Below are 15,627 nucleotides of genomic sequence, written 5' to 3'. Positions count from 1 at the left end.
TTGCTCTGTGCTGAACGGTCTCAGGAAATTAAGCTCATCTTTCCTGTATTGATACCATCATTTTTATTTACATATGTGGAAATGCCATCATTTTGTAAAAGATCAAACAAAAAATGTTGAAGATTATAATGCTTTTTTCAAGCAAATCCTCTCCTCTTTTGGGTGTTGGTCTTCAGTTATTAACACTGTCAAATAAAGAAAAAAAAAACCACCACCACCACCTTTGTTGCTCATTTTATTTTTCTATCTGTAGTTCAGTTGCAGAAAACTTTACCTTGAAAACATGAGCTTTAAGCGGGCTTTCATTGTTTTAGTCTGTCTTATATGAGCAATTTATGTGATTGTGCTCAGCTGCTATGTTTTCATTTCCCTTCACAACTGCATTTTAAAAATAAGCAGTTGTTCTGAACAGAACTCTGCATTTTCTTTAGTGATAGAGTTCTTGAAAATTTTTTCAGATAGTGTAGAGGCTTCATCATTTGATAAGAGGCAGTTTCAGGTGAGTTGAAAATTTGTCTTTTAGTAGGAATCAGTGAGAACTTTGTAAAGACTGATAGCTGAATACTAACAAGCCAACAGCTTTTCTTCAAATTTTTGGATGCCCCTTGTTTCACTGAAGAGGAAGTGAATTTTTGTAAATGACAGTTTCTATATCCTCCTAGAGACAGTTGGTATCAAGGGTCTGACATTATAGAAAGTGAGCAGAGCACAGCTTGTGTTCATCTGACCAAATCCTAGATCACTTGCAGCTCTTGTAATAATTCCTTTGACTGTGCTAAAAGGTAGATTTGGTATATGCAAACCAAAACTGAATATAAGTGCACCTGTAGTGGTTTGGTCCAAAATACTCATTACTGTTTACCTTCTGTGAGATAAGAATTAGGAGAAATGGAAAGCAGGCACCAAACTTGAGAGAATATAAAGAAGTTTATTAACAGACCTAAAAGAAGAAAAAAAATTATACCGTACCTTCAGACCACTTCTCCCCCCACCTTTCTCCCTTCTCCCACTGACAATGTAAAAAGACAACCCTTGAGATGTTCAGTCTGTTTACCACTTCCATGATAACCTTGTTCAGTCCATTTAGGAAGAGGAGTCTCTCTTGCCCATGCTATGAAAACATTATCACAACGAGACAGCCGCCCACTTCCAAATAACTTTGTTCAGTCCATTTAGGAAGAGGTCTCTCTGCTCACATGTGAGTCCCTTCCCCCAACTTGCAGCTTTTCCCACAACTGCTTTCAAGGGTCCACTCTTGAAGTTTTTTGGGATACAATTTTAAAGTTGAGCTGTTCAGAAACAAAAGTTCTCCTCACCCATCTCTGGGAGCATTTCATCTCTAAGAACAGAGGCCCTTCTCCTTCCGTGGGAGCAAAGGGTCTTCCTTATCTTCATCGTTAGGACTATCTCTGGGAGCATCTCTAGGAACTGAGGTTTTCTCCTTTCCCCTTTGGAGCAAAAGTCCTCATTGCTTCCATCTCTCCCTGTTCAAACTTCTCATGAAATTACAGCTGTGTCAGCATCTGCCTATCTCAGCACAGGTGCTTTTGCTCACAAGTACAAGTTGAATGCTCCACCCCCCATGCCTTCACGAAACTACAACGGGTACTCTGATATATCATAGCTTTACAACAGAATTTCAGCTTTAAGCATCTCCTCTTTCTCTTCCCTCAGGTTTTCAGCTCTTCACAGCACTAAAAGGGTTAATCTCACCTCAGCCTTGCAGCTGGAATTCCGCTTATCGCTGTTGGTCACATGATCTTTGCCGGACAGCAGTGCAGCTTCAGCTGAATCTTGGCTGCAGTGGAGAGGGGAGCTGCCTGTCTGCCCACAGAAGGGCTGGAGGGGGGGGGGTTCCGTGGGTGGAACAGGGCCCATGGGCTCCAGGATGTCTGTGGCCTGGCTGGGCCCGCTGGCCCTTGCACGGGACCCGCAGCTACCTGTCCCAGCACAGAAACAAGACAGAGCTGGGGGTGGGGGGGGTTATTCCTAAGTGTGCATCACACAGGTGGTCACAACTTTAAGTGGCTTAAAGAACTGAATTGTCCATATTCAAACTGGCCAGCTGATAGGTTCTGTTAGGTCACAGAGGAAGCTGTAAGCACCCCTTTGCAAGAACATCATTTCCAGGACTATGCTTGCTAACCCATGACAGCACCTTTAATATTTTCAAAGTACTTTACTTCTAAAAATGTCTGAAAAATTCTGTTGATGTGCTGCAGCAAGGAACTTATTCCATACTCATGCTGTGTTGGCTGTCATAAAGACTTAATATTGTTTGATTATAACATCCTATTTTGTCCTGATGCAGTGTTCTTTTCCTGTTATCGTGTTCTTCAAATCAACCACAGGGAGATTCCTGTGCCCATTACATAATGATACTTAAATTTTTAGCACACATTCTAGGTAACTACTGCTTTCTACTAAAACGAAGATATTAGGTTGGATGGATGGCTCTATGATTTTGTGTGGTGAAATTTGTGTAACCAGAACACTTCTCTAATGGAAGCTGGTTATCATCAGATTGAGATATAAAGGATAAATATAACCAATATATTTCTCATATGTAAATTGAAAAAATTTACCTAGATTATATCCATCCACCCCAAGTCTTAGTTACACCTAGCATGAACATAATAGGCAAGTGGAATCCAAATTCACTGTGTTGTATTCTGCTGCCACAGGCAGGAGTTGTGAGAGACTGCCACTGGCACGATGTGCTTTTGTCTTTATATAGTCTTGAGCCAAGCAGTGAGAGCAGTGTTACAGTTACTGTATTTTTTGTTGGATGTTGACCGAGAAGTCATTTCCACATATTATTTGGAGGCCATTATACCATTCACGTGTTTGTCTATTTGAGTTGTAGGAAACATGCAGGCATTCAGGGACCTGAACTGAATTGGGAAGCAATAATTGAAAGCCATGGACAAAACAGGATTATATTAAAACCAGAGGAAAAAAAAACCTCAAGAAGACCCAGTGGAGTCTGTTCCAAACCCTAACATTCTGTTTACTCCATCACTTATTTCACAAACCAGACCCACATTTTCTTTCAAATGAAGCTTGTTTGATACATATTTTTGTATGTACTGTGTCAATGTGTCTAATGTGTTCAGGGATAGTTTTTTGTAATTCAATGGATTTCAGTAACACTTTGAATCTTTTGTTTCTCACTGCACATGACATTTAAATAGTATGTTACTGTCTGCAGCTGTTGCAAATCCATTGCTGATGATTGAAGCTTTGGATTTCCACTCAAGCATGCAACATGTTCCTGCAATCATCTATCAGCAATCTAATCAGATGAAGGTGATTTTGTTAGGGTACAGTATGGTTACAGAGGAGTCTCTCCTCAAATGTCAGGCAGCATTTATAATGCAAGAACACAATTTCTTCATTCACATGTGGCAAATACTGTTATTGAATGTTTAATAACTGTGTCAGTCTGCAGGCTGATATGCTGTGTGAGAAATTCTGTTAGGTCTAAAAGCTGCCATAAAATTTACCTTGGCATTAAATCTGTTTCCCACCTATAGTTTTCATGCTTAATGTTCTGGTCTGGGATTCTAAAACGGGAAGGTATTAGGTTTTAATTACCAATTGTCTACTATATTTTTGGTCTAACTATTTCTAAGAAATTTTGCCTGTAACTGATTTAGGACCAGTTCGTAAACTTGAATTTGTGTTGTCTACTTCTGTGCATGCACCTAATAAAATTAGCTGATTTTTTACAAATCAGAACTGAATTTAAAATAAGCATGCACTGCTTATAGGATGTGTTGGTGTGAGATAATGTAGTCAATGGCATTACCTGTGAGCTTCTCCCACCAGGGGCTGCAAAGTAATTTGTGTTGGAGCTGCTGCAACATATTATGGGCTCTGTCTCTCATGGTTCATGCTAATGTGATGGGTAATTACTGAATAGCTGCTGTCAGAAATGCCTGAATTCGCATAGTATAGCTATCTGGGGCAAGGCTTAAGGGGTTGTATTCAGTTTACAATATGTATTTCTAACTCAGAGAAGTTAAGTATAAGGGAAACTTATGTTATTTTGAGTCTAGAAGGCTTAAATTGTAATAACTAATGTCTTTTGGATCCTATTTTCTGCCTTAATGGCCCAACTCAGGAAGATACATAGAGTATATACCCAGCTTTAAGTATACAGATACTCTGCTAAGGTTAACAATGCTCTATGTTTTAAGCACCTGCCCCATTTGGGACATCAATTTGAATGCATAGTAATTGATTGGATAAATACATAAAAATACTTTAGTGAAGGTCTTGCAATTGTCATTAGAAATACTCAATGCTTTGGCCTGTTTGCTGGGAGGATGCTCAGAAGTGAAGTATTTCCCTTGCTTTAGCACAATGGATGGTTAGAAAAATATGGTTAAAAAACCCCAAGAACTTTTTAAGAATGTGTTATTGACAATTTTTGACAGTAAGGATTGAAACAGGTCTCTTTCAAATATTTGTGAAACACTGTGTTTCATAGTAATTACATCTGCTGATCAGTTGTACTGTACATCATGGCAGCTCTTTGGGACTTCGGTAGATGTTTGGGGCATTCTAAAATCAAATGTTTGAGTTTTTCTACTCTAGTACTTAAATGTATGTGGGCAAAGTAACTGGGCTTACAAATTGCTCTTAGAAGCTACAGATGGTTAAACTGCTGCCAGGAAATAAGGGAAAGAACATTCTACTGAAAGGGTTTCTTCCCTTTGATGCATAAAGCTGCTTCACTCTCCTGCTACTGCACCACTGCAACGTCAGAAATGGCATAGAATTCCTCAAGTTGCATCATTGTGTTTTACAGTCATCTATTTCAAAGAAGAAATGGATATTTCTAGTGCTTATGGGGTAATTACTAGGAAGTAACTTTTCACTGAACACCACTAATACAGTGCCATTAGGAGGAGCTGAAATTGTGCATATCTAATTCTTTGCAAACAAAAATATTAGCCCCACGTGAATTTGAGTTTGTAAATGGGGAAAAGTAATGAAATTTACTGTGGAGATAGCTATTGAAAGTGCTATGACTTTTATGTGCATTAGAGGTGGTACCCACAAACAAATTGATTTCTGGAAGCTTATTCTTAAGTACTGGTGGACAATAGTGCACTGCTTGCAGGATCACTAACCTGTCAATAAGGATTTGTTGTGATAACTTAATTCTTGTAATTTACAGGTGTCATACATGAAATCCCTATTTGTGCTTGGTCTTTGCATATTAAGTGCCTTAATTAATTTGAGCTTAATATTTTTAAATTGAATGTTAAAATCAATCCATCAGTCCAGGTACAATAATCAAGTTTTTCTGGTCTTCCTGTGTTTACTGTATACCTTTACAAGTGTTTTAAGATGTGTTGGATGTATTTTTATGTTTTACTTGTATCTTGGTTTCAAGGCAGATTTTAAAAAACCCCAGTTGCAACAAACAGCCCAGCCCCCCATAAGCACATGACCCTTATCTCAACTAATATCACCCCTCTGACCAGGAGGAGCCATTGGTGGACAGAGGTGGTCTGTCAAAGGGAGAGCACCAATCACCTTGAACCAAAGGGGTGGGCTGTGGGCGGACTGTGGGCGGAGCAAAAGCTATAAAGGGAGCAAAAGAAAGACACGTGTCTCATTCTCCCATCCTCTCCAGCTTGCTAAGGCAGTGCTGGAGAAGCCTACCCCTTTCTAGGGGCTTTTTAGAAATAGATTTCTTTTTGACCAGCCTAAACTGCAAGTTTATTTTTTTCTCTACCTGAGGTTCAGAGCTGTCTTAAGCCTAAAGTTCCTGAATCCCTGCGCTCCTGGGGCATATCTCTCGAGCCATCTGGATCCCAAATTTTTATATTTTGTTAGTTTTTTTTGCAATTTTTCAACTTTTTTTCTGTTTTAATAAATTGTTTTAATTTCTACAAAGAGTTGTCTCATTCCTCACAACTCTTTTGGGGACTCGTCCGGGATCCTATTTTTGCCCTAAAATCCAGGTATTTTGGTTAATTTTACTATTTTTGAATTTTTGCGATTTTTTTGGTTTTTCTCCTTGGATTTTCTGGGCTCCCACAAGGATTACTGCAGCAGAGAAAGGACACCTCCGGTGGAGAAAGACTTGTGGTAAGGCTTGAACCCTTCTTAAAGGGAACTTAGTTAGGGACTTACCCTTTTTAAGGGCTATTAGTTTTTGGGGAACCTCCGAGTGGAATTCCTTTTGTGAGAGAGTGTGTGGGGGGGTTGGCCGCCCCCAGTGTGTGTGTGAGTGTGCTTGAAAGGGTTCATTTTTAAGGGCACCACGAGGGATCACCCTTTAGAGACACAGAGGGGAAGATCGAGTGTGGTGATCAGCCTTTCTGGGGGGAGGTTTCCACGTTTTAGGGGTGTGCGCAGCCCCAAATTCATTTTTATTAGTGTCTCAGTCTCCTCGGGTCTAGAACTGAGGAGAAACCTCATTTTAAACCCCTCTCTTTTTCTTTTCGCCGCGTGGTCGGCGGCCATTTTGAAATTTCGGGCTGCCGCGTGGTCGGCGGCCATTTTGAAATTTCGCGCCGCCGCGTGGTCGGCCGCCATTTTGAAATTTCGGGCCGCCACGTGGTCGGCCGCCATTTTGTGTCCTTTTAATTTGAACTGCACCCCTTTGCCGTTTTAAGTGCATGTGTGAACTTGTTTTAGCTGCACTCTTGTGGTTAGTGCTATCTAGCACCTTTATACTTCCTGTTAGTTTGGAGTGTTTGGGTTATTGGATTGTAGTTGTAATTTGCTTTATCTGCTTTAATCATAAGACACTACTTTGATATTTTGAATTACTGCTTGTGTTATTCATTATAATCTTTTTCCTTTAATTTGGTTATAAATATTTTAATCTATCTCTCCTTTGCTAATAAAGACAACTCTTGTTTCTTAAATTTTAAGTATATATGTATAAAACTATCTAAATTTCAGTCATACTTTAACCAATTTAAATATTCACTAATTATTCTTTTTATAATTAAAATTAATATTTCTTGCACCATATTTGTTTCTCACCAGCCTGCCATATTTAATTTTTTTCCCACAGATTCGCCATCATTTATTCCCTTATATATCTACTAACCCTGCTTGCTTTTCTCTACATTAGTTGTATTGTATTTTATGCTTATAACTTTATTATCATTTTTTTATTGTGATAGTGTATTGAATTTAGGTTATTTTGTAATATTATTTCCTTATGCAATATTTTAATTGTTTTATATAATACAATACTTTGGTTTATTTAATTAAGAAAAAAAAAAAAAATTTTTTCTTCTGCACTAGCTACTTGTTTGCTTCCCAGTAACAAAATGGGACAAGCGAATAGCAAAAAGAAAGACCTAATGAAGAAATACAAAATCTTCCCAGACAGTCCGTTAGGGCAAATGCTCCTAAAGTGGGAAGAAAATCTTTTAACTAAAGAAAAAGACCAGTGTCAAATGATTAGGTACTGTGTTTTTAAGTGGCCAAAACATAGAATTAACAAAGATGGTCTCAGATGGCCCAAGTATGGGTCTTCTGAAAAATGGCTTTGTGAGGCTTTGCATTCTTATGTACATTACAAAGCTCCAAAACATTCTGATGAATTAGACTATGCTAAAATTTGGTTAAATTATTGGCAAAAACAAAATGAAGACCAAAGCAAAAAAATAGAATTGGAAGAGGAAACTAAATCTAATTCAATTGGACTTAATAAAAATTCAAACCAAATTTTTTCCATTGCAGAAGAACACAAACAGAAAGAAAAACAAAAACCTAAATTAAATAAACCAAAGTGGGACCCCCTAGACTACCTTCCTCCAGTAACTCCTCCAGAAAGGAGGGTCCAAATTGAACAAGAAAGGGTCCTTCCTTCATCGAGCCACCCAATCGAAAGGGACTCAGAAAATGAGAATGAAAGTGAAAAAGAAAATTCTGTTCCTTCCTGCTCTCACAAAAAGACAACCAAACAAAGGATTTCTTCTAGCCAGGATGGCCCAGCATCTTGCACTAGAAAGAAATCATTTAAAACACCTGACTGTCCCACCTGCCTTAGCACTCCCCATGAGTCTAAAATTTTACCTCTTAGGGAGGTACCCATGGGAAATGCTCAAGGAGGAATTGGTTATGTAGTTGTACCTCTAGCTTCATCTGAGGTACGGGAATTTAAAAAGGAAATGAAAAGCCTGATGGCTGACCCCATTGGTCTAGCTGACCAATTTGATCAATTCCTCGGCCCTAATATTTATAATTGGGGAGAGATACAATCCATCCTTCACTCCTTATTCACCATTGAGGAAAGAAAATTGATTAGAGCTGCAGGAGTGACAGTCTGGGACAGAGAAAATAATTCTAATCAGGGCCCAATTGGAGAACAAAAATTACCACTGACAGACCCTGAATGGAACCCAAATTCAGAAGAGGGCAGGAGGAACATGAAAGACTACAGAAATTTAATTATAAAAGGGATTAGAGAAGCTGTTCCTCGAGTTAATAATATGAAAAAAGCATTTTGTGGGGAACAGGAAAAGGATGAGTCCCCAACAGCTTGGATGGCTCGGTTAAGGAATAACATTCAACTTTATTCTGTCATTGACTTAGACAGTGAGGGAGGCAAAACTATGCTAAAGGTACATTTTGTGCTTCACTCCTGGCCTGACATCAGGAAAAAATTAGAAAAATTGGAAAAATGGCCAGAGAGGGAACTAGATGAATTACTGGAGGAAGCCCAAAAAGTCTTTGTTAGGAGGGATGAAGAGAGGATGAAGGCTAAAAGCCGAATAATGAATAACAGTACTAATGCTCCAATCCACAACCCTCCTACACAAAGAACTTCCCAAAGGGGCATCCCACAACAGCAAACCCAAATCTGCTCTCAGCAACAGCCACAGGTTTGTGTTTGCAATAAACAACCTAACCCAATTGTTCAAAGACCTGAGAGGTTAATTTGCACATACTGTAATAAACCAGGCCACGGGCAGTGGTACTGTTTTAAAAAGCAGAGAGATCAAGGAGTCCTTCAAATGGAGGGACAAATTTTGAACAACTGAAGGGGTCAGGGGCTTTATTCTCTGGGGCAAAAACATCTTAAAGAGCCCTTGATAAAATTAGAAGCTGGACCCCAGAGACAACAAGTGGAGTTTTTAGTGGACACAGGTGCTGAAAGAACCTGTGTCACTGAAACACCTCCAGGATGTTTTATTTCTCAAGATACATTAGATATATATGGTGCTAATGGTGAAAGCTTTGCTGTTCCTGTAATTAAAAATGTAATCCTTTCCATACAAGGACGTACCCATACAGGGGATGTGCTATACCTACCTCAAGCTGGGATCAATCTTTTAGGACGTGACTTCCAAATACCTCTGAGGGTTGGGGTGGTACCGCAGGGTGGAAAAATGACCACTAAATTGTTTGTTTTATCTTTAGTAGATGAGCAACACATTGACCCGGTAGTGTGGGCCAAACCTGGCAACCGGGGAAAAATGGACATCACACCTCTAACAATTGAGTTGCTCCCAAATAGCCAGCCAGTACGTGTACCACAATATCCCCTCTCCAAGGACAAAAGAAAGGGCCTGAAGCCTGTTATCATGGACTTATTACAAGATGGAATTCTTGAGACCTGCAAATCCAGTTACAACACTCCAATTTTGGCTGTCCAGAAACCAGATAAGTCATTCCGGCTTGTACAAGATCTGCGTGAGGTCAATAAGAGAGTCCAAACCAGGTACCCACTGGTGCAGGACCCCTATACACTCCTGAGTCGGGTACCCCCAGCACATGCCTGGTTCTCTGTTATTGACCTTAAAGATGCTTTCTGGTCATGTCCTCTAGATTCTCATTGCAGAGACATCTTTGCATTTACCTGGGAGGATCCAGACACTGGACGGAGGCAGCAGCTGCGCTGGACTCGCCTGCCTCAAGGGTACACCGAGGCACCCACACTCTTTGGCCAAGCGCTAGAAGATTTGCTAAGTTCCTTTTCTCCACCCGAAGGGATTCAGGTAACTCAGTATGTAGATGACCTGCTCCTCTCTGGGGAACAGGAGTCTACGGTAAGAACTGCTACAATTCAGTTACTGAATTTTCTAGGGAGGAACGGGCTGAGGGTGTCAAAACCCAAATTACAATTTGTGCTACAGGAGGTGAAGTATTTGGGACATCTAATTGGCCATGGCACAAAAAAACTCAGTGCTGAAAGAGTAGAAGGAATCCTAAATCTACCACCTCCAACTTCAAAACGAGAAATCCGGCAATTATTAGGCTTATTTGGATACTGCAGAGTGTGGATTGATCAGTATTCACAATCTGCCAAATTTTTATATGAAAAACTAATAGAAGAAGAACCTTTTAATTGGACTAATTCAGACACACAAAAATTACAAAATCTGAAAGAGAAATTAACAAAAGCACCTGTTTTAAGCCTTCCTTCACTAGAAAAACCCTTCGATCTATTTGTTAATGTGGAGAAGGGAGTTGCCTATGGCGTCTTGACCCAGGAGTGGGGAGGAGTCAGGAAGCCGGTTGCTTTTCTTTCCAAATTACTGGATCCAGTGTCCAGAGGATGGCCCGTCTGCATCCAGTCCATCGCCGCAGCAGCCGTTCTGGTCTCGGAGAGTCAAAAACTCATTTTTGGTGGAGACTTGACAGTGCATACACCACACTCAATCAAAACCATTTTAGCTCACAGGGCTGCAGAGCGGTTAACTGACCCAAGAATAGTCAAATATGAAGCCATTCTCATGCACTCAGACCACCTGAGGTTAGTTGTGTGTACACACCAAAATCCAGCTCAATTTCTTTATGGGACCCCATCAGAAAAAGAAATTGAACACAATTGCATTGAGATAATTGACATCCAAACAAAAGTCAGAGAGGACCTAGTGGACTGTCCCCTCAATGAAGGGGAAATCCTCTTCATTGACGGGTCATCTCGAGTGGTGGATGGAAAGCGATGCTCTGGCTATTCAGTGGTCGATGGACACCAAATGTGTGTGCTAGAAAAGGGCAGATTGCCACCGACCTGGTCAGCTCAGGTCTGTGAGCTCTATGCCCTAGAAAAAGCACTCCACCGACTAGCAGGAAGCATCGGGACCATTTACACTGACTCCAGATACGCTTATGGCGTAGTCCACACCTTTGGAAAAATCTGGTCCGAAAGGGGGTTCCTAAACACCAAAGGGAAAGATATCCTACATAAGGAATTGATCCTAAAAATTCTAAAAGCACTGCAACTGCCTCAGGTGATCTCAGTGGTGCATATTCCAGGTCATCAATCGGGAACCACAAAAGAAGCTCGGGGGAACAACCTAGCAGACTTGGCAGCAAAAGAAGCAGCAGTGGAAGAAGAGGTAAAAGTGATGGAAGTAAACCAACTTCCAACTAACACCACCACATCTGACACTATTCCACAAACTAACATTTTACCCACGCCCATTTTTACTGATCAGGAAAAACAGAAATTAGTTTTAATTGGTGCCAATGAGGATTCTCAAGGCCGCTGGTATTTACCAGATAAACGCCAAATTTTAAACAAAAATTTAACCCGAGAAATTCTACAAAATATCCACCAAAGCAATCATTGGGGTTCAAAGGCTCTGGCGGATCACTATCTCAGAACCTTTGGATGCACTGGTGTTTATGAAATAGCCAACCAAATAACCCGGGACTGTGTAATCTGTCAAAAGGTTAACAAAAAGGTAATGAAAAAGAACACTGGCGGAGGAATTGAATTAGCAATCAGGCCTTTCCAAAACATTCAAATTGACTTTACAGAAATGCCTCCTGTCCAGAGGTGGAAATACCTATTGGTAATCGTTGATCACCTTACCCACTGGGTGGAAGCTATTCCAACTGTCAATGCAACAGCCCAGACAGTGAGTAAGGTGATCCTCGAGCAAATTATCCCCCGGTATGGGATAGTCCACCGCATAGATTCAGATCGAGGTACTCATTTTACCTCCCAAATTGTACAACAATTGGCTCAGCAATTAGGAACAAATTGGAGATTACACACCCCGTGGCATCCACAGAGCTCTGGGAGAGTGGAACGGATGAACCAGACAATCAAGAACACCCTCACAAAATTAATGCTGGAAACAAAATGGACCTGGGTAAAATGCCTTCCACTTGCTCTTCTTAGAATTAGGACACAGCCAAGATCTGATTTGGGTTGTTCACCATATGAGATGTTGTATGGATTACCCTACCTTGCTACACCACAAGAGTTGAATGTGAAAGAGTGTGGAAACACCAATGTACAAAAATATGTACAGATAATTGCCAAAAATCTAGAGTTGCTAAGGGAAAGAGGTTTTCTACCACAAACTCCCCCACTTGATTTCAATTTACATCACATCAATCCAGGTGACTGGGTGTTAATAAAATCCTGGAAAGAAAAGTCATTAACCCCATCCTGGGAAGGTCCATTTCAGGTCCAGCTAACCACTGAAACAGCTGTCCGGACATTTGAAAAGGGCTGGACGCATGTCAAGAGGGTGAAGGGTCCGGTGGCACCACCAATTGAAGAGAAGAAACCTCCAGACAAACCATCAAACTAAACACCCTGTTTGAAAGCTCCACTCAGCATCCCTCACTCCAAGTTAATAAAATCCTGTACTCCCAGTTCTTCCCCAGTTATACCTCAGTAATAAGTGCTAGCTACAAGTTGTTAAACTAAGTTGAAAATATTTTGCTGTTAATTCTGTTCTTTGTTATTCCCTTTTACAGATTCTGCCTTCACACAACCATATTGTCACATCAACTGTATAGTAAGGCTCCATTTGAAGCCAGCATTCTCTTCCAATAACAGTCCAATCAGACTCCAAAATTATGGGCACGATAACTCTAATCTTTGACAAGGCCAACCCTAAAATAACCATGAGTTTCCAGAAGCCTGAGGTCACTGAAGAACCATCTGAAGGTGAGATGCCTAAAGAAAGGACGAAAGAAGCAAAGATGACAACCCCCACCAGCAGAGGCAACCCAAATGCTGACAGCTCCTCTCGGGTATGCCAAAAGGGGAAAGTGAGCAACATCCTGCTACTAAGTGTCATCTGTCTCTGGGTCCTCTGGCCTCCCTTTACACAAGCAGCCGACAGCCGCTGTAACAGATGTTACAAGACTGTGTACCAGGCAGAAGGAGGCTCATTTCAAATTCGACACTTTTTCCGAGCACATACTTATGTTAATCCATCTTGTTATAACATAACAAGGTTGAGTATCTGCTCAGAAAAAGGTCACAAGTACTGGATTGGCAAAAACATTGGCACCCAAATACATAAGCAGAAGGGAGAGTGCCCCTCCCAAGACGATTGGCTCTGTTTCAATTTTAGATACATAACCAAGACAGAAGATTTGTTAAAAAGAAAGACCTATGACACTGACCTGATCCAAGAGGTGGTCATAGAAGAAAAGGAAAAACAAAAAGAAAACAATCCTTTGATGTCAAGGAAAAACTTGTTTATTGACCTGGCAGAAAGGATTGGACAACAGCTAAATTTAACAAATTGCTGGGTGTGCGGAGGAACTTTAGAATCGGAGAGTTGGCCTTGGCGGGGAGTCAGTCTTGGACCCCCCGATTTACTCCGACTGAGTAATCTCTCCCCCACAACCAGACATGACAATGAAACCTGGCTGCTAAGCAATACTGTTATTGGAGAAGAATGCATCTGGAGGAAAGGAAGAAAATTTTTAAAAGAAGTTGGTGAGACAATATGCAAAAGGTACCTGGTAACTGATGGGCAAAAACATTGGTGGATACCTCAGGAACCAGATGTATTCTGGTCTGCAGAAAAGGTTAAAAACAAAAATTGCATTTTGAATCCTGTTAAAAAACTCTGGCAGTGCTGGGATCAAGGAAATCCATATTCTGTCCTGCCACAAATTTCCAAATACTGGATTACAGCAGCAAGTATACAACCCCACTTCTGGGAAGCACCACAAGACCTCTACTGGATCTGTGGTAACCGAGCTTATTCCAACTTACCACCTCGCTGGAAAGGGAGCTGCACTCTTGGAGCCATTCAACCAAACTTCTTCCTACTTGCTGAAAACGCTGGAGCCCACCTTGGAATCTCCCTTTATGATGAACTTTTCCGTACTAAGAGACATGTAATAGGAGGGACCCAGAGATGGGGAGAAGAAGAGTGGCCACCTGAGAGGATCCTAGAGACTTATGGACCTGCAACATGGGCACAGGATGGGAGCTGGGGGTACCGAACTCCCATCTACATGCTAAACCGGATCATCAGACTGCAAGCACTAATTGAGGTAATCACTAATGAGACCTCTCTTGCTCTTGAACTACTTAACACACAGCAAGGGCAAACTCGAGCAGCCGTGTACCAAAATAGGCTGGCATTGGACTATTTACTAGCTGAAGAAGGTGGAGTATGTGGCAAGTTTAACACCTCAGACTGCTGCATCCATATTGATGATCACGGCGAAGCCATCACCAAGATTACCCAAAACATCAGGAAACTAGCCCATGTTCCAGTGCAGAAATGGCAGCCCTTGATCACTTCTGAATGGTGGGAAAATATTTTCCAAGGACAATGGTGGAAGAAAGCTTTAATTATTGTTGGACTTTCCCTTACAGGACTTATTTTTCTCCCTTGTTTAATCCCTTGTTTCATCCGTCTAATCACCACTGTCGTCCAAAGCATGCCACTGATCCAGGATCTTCAAGGACAACAGCAGCGTCCACCATTCGCTCAAAAGATTATGCACATCAATAATAGTAACAATAAGAAAACTAGAAAGGAGAGAAAAATTGCCCAGCAAGTGTGGGACAGTTTTAAAGAGCTTGAATCTATCCCTGAAGAGTTATCCACCTCCACTTAAATGCAAAGACCAAAGATGTGAGCATAAGAGAAAAAGGGGGGACTTGTCATACATGAAATCCCTATTTGTGCTTGGTCTTTGCATATTAAGTGCCTTAATTAATTTGAGCTTAATATTTTTAAATTGAATGTTAAAATCAATCCATCAGTCCAGGTACAATAATCAAGTTTTTCTGGTCTTCCTGTGTTTACTGTATACCTTTACAAGTGTTTTAAGATGTGTTGGATGTATTTTTATGTTTTACTTGTATCTTGGTTTCAAGGCAGATTTTAAAAAACCCCAGTTGCAACAAACAGCCCAGCCCCCCATAAGCACATGACCCTTATCTCAACTAATATCACCCCTCTGACCAGGAGGAGCCATTGGTGGACAGAGGTGGTCTGTCAAAGGGAGAGCACCAATCACCTTGAACCAAAGGGGTGGGCTGTGGGCGGACTGTGGGCGGAGCAAAAGCTATAAAGGGAGCAAAAGAAAGACACGTGTCTCATTCTCCCATCCTCTCCAGCTTGCTAAGGCAGTGCTGGAGAAGCCTACCCCTTTCTAGGGGCTTTTTAGAAATAGATTTCTTTTTGACCAGCCTAAACTGCAAGTTTATTTTTTTCTCTACCTGAGGTTCAGAGCTGTCTTAAGCCTAAAGTTCCTGAATCCCTGCGCTCCTGGGGCATATCTCTCGAGCCATCTGGATCCCAAATTTTTATATTTTGTTAGTTTTTTTTGCAATTTTTCAACTTTTTTTCTGTTTTAATAAATTGTTTTAATTTCTACAAAGAGTTGTCTCATTCCTCACACAGGTTTTGCTGGAGC

General features: G+C 40.9%; 1 protein-coding gene and 1 long non-coding RNA gene across 9 annotated transcripts in view; both read left to right on the top strand.

Moving 5' to 3' along the window:
• PRKN (parkin RBR E3 ubiquitin protein ligase) overlaps positions 1-15,627 on the top strand; it is a 706,034-nt gene that overhangs the window by 321,079 nt on the left and 369,328 nt on the right. The window lies entirely within an intron of this gene.
• LOC138108037 (uncharacterized) lies at positions 5,958-13,527 on the top strand. The gene is made up of 3 exons (XR_011149827.1): positions 5,958-6,108; positions 11,248-11,330; positions 12,709-13,527. It is a non-coding gene; the product is annotated as an uncharacterized lncRNA (long non-coding RNA).

Source organism: Aphelocoma coerulescens, chromosome 3 (genome assembly GCF_041296385.1).
Source record: "Aphelocoma coerulescens isolate FSJ_1873_10779 chromosome 3, UR_Acoe_1.0, whole genome shotgun sequence".
In the NCBI taxonomy this organism is placed as follows: domain Eukaryota; kingdom Metazoa; phylum Chordata; class Aves; order Passeriformes; family Corvidae; genus Aphelocoma; species Aphelocoma coerulescens.
Note: the sequence above shows the minus strand (reverse complement) of the source record. Positions and strands in the feature narration are given on the sequence as shown.